Below are 6,653 nucleotides of genomic sequence, written 5' to 3' on the forward strand. Positions count from 1 at the left end.
ATCGTGTGGTGTGTCCGGGATGGAAGCTGGTAAGTAAGTATAGTGGTCAGTAGGTTTCCGGTATGGGGTGCTGTTTATGTGACCATCACTTATTAGCACTGTAGTGTCCAGGAAATGGACCGCTTGTGTGGATTGGTCTAGGCTGAGGTTGATGGTGGGATGGAAATCGTTGAAATCATGGTGGAATCTCTCAAGGGATTCTTTTCCGTGGGTCAAGATGATGAAGATGTCATCAATGTAGCACAAGTAGAGTAGGGGCGTTAGGGGACAAGATCTAAGGAAGTGTTGATCTTAGTCAGCCATAAAAATGTTGGCTTACTGTGGGGCCATGCGGGTACCCATAGCAGTGCCACTGACTTGAACGTATATATTGTCCCCGAATGTGAAATAGTTGTGGGTGAGGACAAAGTCACAAAGTTTTCCGAGCCTTGGGGGTGCACCTATTTCAGAGTTTCTAGCTTTTCTGAAACTGAATTTTTCAGAAAATGGAAAGCTGAAGTTCCTGCACTGTCTCTTGATCCCAGAAATTGGGGATTTAAAACAGACAGGAAATAGTGAGAGTCTCCCAATAAAATCGCAGGAGCTGGCATTGCTGGCTATCTTTGAAGAGGATCACCCACAAATGAAGGCACTGAGGGTTACTTAGTGGACATTTCTGGTCACATAGTCCATCGGTGGCAGAGACACTGTGTCCCTCTGCATTGGACTACAGAGCCACCAGTGGTAGGGACCTAGGTTACCCCACAGACAACTAGACATAACAGTGATGGGCTCGCAAAGTCACTGGGTACCTGGTGCACAGCTCAGAGGATCTGCTCCAGTTTCTCAGATATGAGATATATACACATCGCCTAAGCATGGACATGCACATTCCAAATAGAAAGGGGGCATGACCGAAGCCCAGGTCCAAATGCCTGCTGCTCACTCGCACTTGCACACAAACAACCCCCTCCCATGGATTCAGCTGTCCCCAAACTTGCTGATGATGGAAATTTGGATTCAGGGTATGAGGTCTATCTCCAGTGCTAGAGCAGCTCTCAGTGCTCATGGAGCAGGTGCGGGGTCAGGATCAGACCAAGGGGGAGCCCAGCAGGGCTCTGGACAGCCAGGTAATGCTTTCCAGGTCCTTTGCTCTCTGAAAGAACATCCTGATTCCCCTCTTGCTGCTGAGTTGTAGGAGAGGCCCAGAACTCCCTTGTCAAAGGGAGCTGGGCTAATGACAGGCCTCATCACAAAGGGGTGTTGGGAAGAGTTCAGGTTCTCCACCTAGTGCCCCAGATCATACTTTTGAGGCATAGAGAGCTAAAATCTCTCTAAGCCCTGGTCTGCACTAGAAGTTGAGGTCGAATTTAGCAGCATTAAATCGATTTAACCCTGCACCCATCCACACAACGAAGCCCTTTTTTTTTACTTAAAGGGCTCTTAAAATCGATTTCCTTACTCCATCCCTGACAAGAGGATTAGTGCTGAAATCGGCCTTGCCGGGTCGAATTTGGGGTACTGTGGATGCAATTAGACGGTATGGGCCTCTGGGAGCTATGGACAACGATCTCCACTCAGATGCACTGGCCAGGTAGACAGGAAAAGGCCCGCGAACTTTTGAATTTCAATTTCCTGTTTGGCCAGCATGGCAAGCTGCAGGGACCATGCAGAGCTCATCAACAGAGGTGACCATGATGGAGTCTCAGAATCACAAAAGGGATCGAGCATGGACCGAACGGGAGGTACGGGATCTGATCACTGTACGGGGAGAGGAATCCATGCTTATCAGAACTCCGTTCCAGTTTTCGAAATGGCAAAACATTTGTCAAAATCTCCCAGGGCATGAAGGACCTGAAGCCATAACAGGGACCCGAAGCAGAGCCGTGTGAAACTTAAGGAGCTGAGGCAAGCCTACCAGAAAACCAGAGAGGCGAACGGCTGCTCCGGGTCAGAGCCCAAAACATGCCTCTTCTATGATGAGCTGCATGCCATTTTAGGGGGTTCAGCCACCACTACCATGTTGTTTGACTCCTTCAATGGAGATGGAGGCAACACAGAAGCAGGTTTTGGGGATGAGGAAGATGATGATGATGGGGTTGTAGATAGCTCACAGCAAGCAAGTTGAGAAACCAGTTTTCCCAACAGCCAGGAACGGTTTCTCACCCTGGACCTGGAGCCAGTACCCCCCAAACCCACCCAAGGCTGCCTCCTGGACCCGCCAGGAGGAGAAGGGCCCTCTGGTGAGTGTACCTTTTAAAATACTATACATGGTTTAAAAGCAAGCATGTTAATAATTAATTTGCCTTAGCATTCGTGGCTCTCCTGGATATACTCCCAAAGCCTTTGCAAAAGGTTTCTGGGGAGGGGAGCCTTATTCTATCCACCATGGTAGGACATTTTACCACTCTAGGTCAGTAGCACGTACTCGGAAATCATTGTAGAACAAAGCATTGCAGTGTATGTTTGCTGGCGTTCAAACAACATCTGTTCTTTATCTCGCTGTGTTATCCTCAGGAGAGTGATATCATTCATGGTCACCTGGTGGAAATAGGGTGATTTTCTTAAGGGGACTGTCAAGGTTCCTTCCCCACTCTGAACTCTAGGGTACAGATGTGGGGACCTGCATGAAAACCTCCTAAGCTTACTTTTACCAGGTTAGGTTAAAACTTCCCCAAGGTACAAATTATTTTACCCCTTGGATTTCCATTGCCACCACCAAACTTTATCTGGGTTCCTGAAAAAACGGAGTTTGGACACGTCTTTCCCCCCAAAATCCTCCCACCCCTTGCACCCCACTTCCTAGGGAAGGTTTGGTAAAAATCCTCACCAATTTGCATATGTGACCACAGACCCAAACCCTTGGATCTTAGAACAATGAAAAAGCATTCAGTTTTCTTACAAGAAGACTTTTAATAGAAGTAGAAAAGAATCACCTCTGTAAAATCAGGATGGTAGATACCTTACAGGGTAATTAGATTGAAAACATAGAGAATCCCTCTAGGCAAAACCTTAAGTTACAAAAAAGACACACAGACAGGAATATTCATTCTATTCAGCACAGCTATTTTCTCAGTCATGTAAAGAAATCATAATCTAACACATACCTAGCTAGATTACTTACTAAGTTCTAAGACTCCATTCCTGTTCTATCCCCGGCAAAAGCAGCATACAGACAGACCCAGACTCTTTGTTTTTCTCCCTCCTCCCAGCTTTTGAAAGTATCTTGTCTCCTTATTGGTCATTTTGGTCAGGTGCCAGCGAGGTTACCTTTAGCTTCTTAACCCTTTACAGGTGAGAGGATTTTTCCTCTGGCCAGGAGGAATTTTAAAGGGATTTTACCCTTCCCTTTATTTTTATGACAGCACATTCAGAGGTTCCTGCTCGGCTGTTTGCCTGTGGCTGAACAGAAATGTTCCTCGCTGGTAGGAGAGGGTGGAGGGTGGAGGGGCTAGCCACACGCTGGGGAGAGGCAAAATGCGACCTTGGAACAAAAGCACATGTGCTATGTATGTAATGTTAACAGCAAGGTTTACCATGAAAGAGTGTACCCATTGTTCTATAAAATGTGTCTTTTTAAATACCACTGTCCCTTTTTTTTTCTCCACCAGCTGCATGTGTTTCAAGGATCACAGGATCTTCTACTTCCCAGAGGCTAGTGAAGATTAGAAGGCGAAAAAAACGCACTCGAGATGAAATGTTCTCTGAGCTCATGCTGTCCTCCCACACTGACAGAGCACAGACGAATGTGTGGAGGCAGGCGATGTCAGAGTGCAGAAAAGCACAATATGACCGGGAGGAGAGGTGGCAGGCTGAAGAGAGTAAGTGGCGGGCTGAAGAGAGGGCTGAAGCTAAAAGGTGGTGGCAGCATTATGAGAGGAGGCAGGATTCAATGCTGAGGCTGCTGGAGGATCAAACTAATATGCTCCAGGGTACGGTTGAGCTGCAGGAAAGGCAGCAGGAGCACAGACCCCCTGTGAAACCAACTGCCCTCCTCCCCAAGTTCCATAGCCTCCTCACCCAGATGCCCAAGAACTCAGTGCGGGGGCCTCCGGCCACCCAGCCCCTCCACCCCAGAGGATTGCCCAAGCAACAGAAGGCTGGCATTCAATAAGTTTTAAACTTTTAAACTTTTAAAGTGCTGTGTGACCTTGTCCTTCCCTCCTCCACCACCCCTCCTGGGCTACCTTGGTAGTTATCCCCCTATTTGTGTGATGAATTAATAAAGAATGCATGAATGTGAAACAACAATGACTTTATTGCCTCTGCAAGCGGTGATCAAAGGGAAGTGGGGAGGGTGGCTAGCTTACGGGGAAGTAGAGTGAACCAAGGGGTGGGGGGGTTCATCAAGGAGAAACAAACAGAACTTTCACACCACAGCCTGGCCAGTCATGAAACTGGTTTTCAAAGCTTCTCTGATGCGCACCGTGCCCTCCTGTGCTCTTCTAACTGCCCTGGTGTCTGGCTGTGTGAAACCAGCTGCCAGATGATTTGCCTCAACCTCCCACCCTGCCATAAACATCTCCCCCTTACTCTCACAGATATTGTGGAGCGCACACCAAGCAGTAATAACAGTGGGAATATTGGTTTCGCTGAGGTCTAAGCGAGTCAGTAAACTGCGCCAGCGCGCCTTTAAACGTCCAAATGCACATTCTACCACCATTCTGCACTTGCTCAGCCTGTAGTTGAACAGCTCCTGACTACTGTCCAGGCTGCCTGTGTACGGCTTCATGAGCCATGGCATTAAGGGGTAGGCTGGGTCCCCAAGGATACATATAGGCATTTCAACATTCTGAACAGTTATTTTCTGGTCTGGGAATAAAGTCCCTTCCTGAAGCTTTTGAAACAGACCAGAGTTCCTGAAGGTGCGAGTGTCATGTACCTTTCCCGGCCATCCCACGTTTATGTTGGTGAAACATCCCTTGTCATCCACCAGTGCTTGCAGCACCACTGAAAAGTACCCCTTGTGGTTTATGTACTCGCCGGCTTGGTGCTCCGGTGCCAAGATAGGGATATGGGTTCTGTCCATGGCCCCACCACAGTTAGGGAATCCCATTGCAGCAAAGCCATCCACTATGACCTGCACATTTCCCAGGGTCACTACCCTTGATATCAGCAGATCTTTGATTGTGTTGGCTACTTGCATCACAGCAGCCCCCACGGTAGATTTGCCCACTCCAAATTGATTCCTGACAGACCGGTAGCTGTCTGGTGTTGCAAGCTTCCACAGGGCTCTTGCCACTCGCTTCTCAACTGTGAGGGCTGCTCTCATCTTGGTATTCTTGCGCCTCAGGGCAGGGGAAAGCAAGTCACAAAGTTCCATGGAAGTGCCCTTACGCATGCGAAAGTTTCGCAGCCACTGGGGATCGTCCCAGACCTGCAACACTATGCGGTCCCACCAGCCTGTGCTTGTTTCCTGGGCCCAGAATTGGTGTTCCACCGCATGAGCCTGCCCCATTAGCACCATGATGCCCACATTTCCAGGGCCCATGCTTTCAGAGAAATCTGTGTCCATGTCCTCATCACTCTCATCACCGCACTGACGTCACGTACTGGCCCGGTTTCGCTTTGCCAGGTTCTGGTGCTACATATATTGCTGGATAACGCATGTGGTGTTTAATGTGCTCCTAATTGCCAAAGTGATCTGAGCGGGCTCCATGCTTGCCGTGGTATGGCGTCTGCACAGAAAAAAGGCGCGGAATGATTGTCTGCCGTTGCCCTGATGGAGGGAGGGGCAACTGATGACATGGCTTACAGGGTTGGCTTACAAGGAATTAAAATCTACAAAGGGGGTGGCTTTGCGAGAAACTGAATGGCCCCCTCAAGGATAGAACTCAAAACCTCAAGGATAGAACTCAAAACTGCGTTTAGCAGGCTGTTGATTTCACAGAGGGAGGGAGGGAGGAGAAAATGAATACAAAACAAATCTGGTCTGTTTTTTGTTTTGAGCCACTTCATCTATCTTTATACATCTTGCTGGAAGCAGACTGTGCAGTACGACCGCTAGCCATCATCATCTCCTGGGTGCTCGGCAGAAGACAGTGCAGTATGAGGACTAGCCATCGTCTTCTGCTAGCTGCAGATTAAAAGACAGTGCACTGCTGATAGGACTCAATCGCCATGAGACGAAATAAGGGAAATGACCTGGCTGAGTCACTCCCATGTTTGCCCAGGCGCCTGGTTAAAAGAGCACCTAGGACTACATCGACGATGGCTACCAGTCATACTGCACTGTCTGCTGCCAATAGGCAATAAGCTGCTGCTGTGTAGCAATGCAGTACCATGTCTGCCAGCACCCAGGAGACATATGGTGATGGTGAGCTGAGCGGGCTCCATGCTTGCCGTGGTATGGCGTCTGCACAGGTAACTCAAGAAAAAAGGCGCAAAACGATTGTCTGCCCTTGCTTTCACGGAGGGAGGGAGGGAACAGGGGCCTGACGATATGTATCCAGAACCACCCGCAACAATGTTTTAGTCCCATCAGGCACTGGGATTTCCACCCAGAATTCAAAATGGCGGCAGAGACTGCGGGAACTCTGGGATAGCTACCCACAGTGCAACACTCCGAAAGTCGACGGTTGCCTCAGTACTGTGGACACACCCCGCCGACTACATGCACTTAGAGCATTTGTGTGGGGACACACACAATCAACTGTGTAAAAATGCTTTCTACA

This window comes from Caretta caretta, chromosome 1 (assembly GCF_965140235.1).
Source record: "Caretta caretta isolate rCarCar2 chromosome 1, rCarCar1.hap1, whole genome shotgun sequence".
In the NCBI taxonomy this organism is placed as follows: Eukaryota; Metazoa; Chordata; order Testudines; family Cheloniidae; genus Caretta; species Caretta caretta.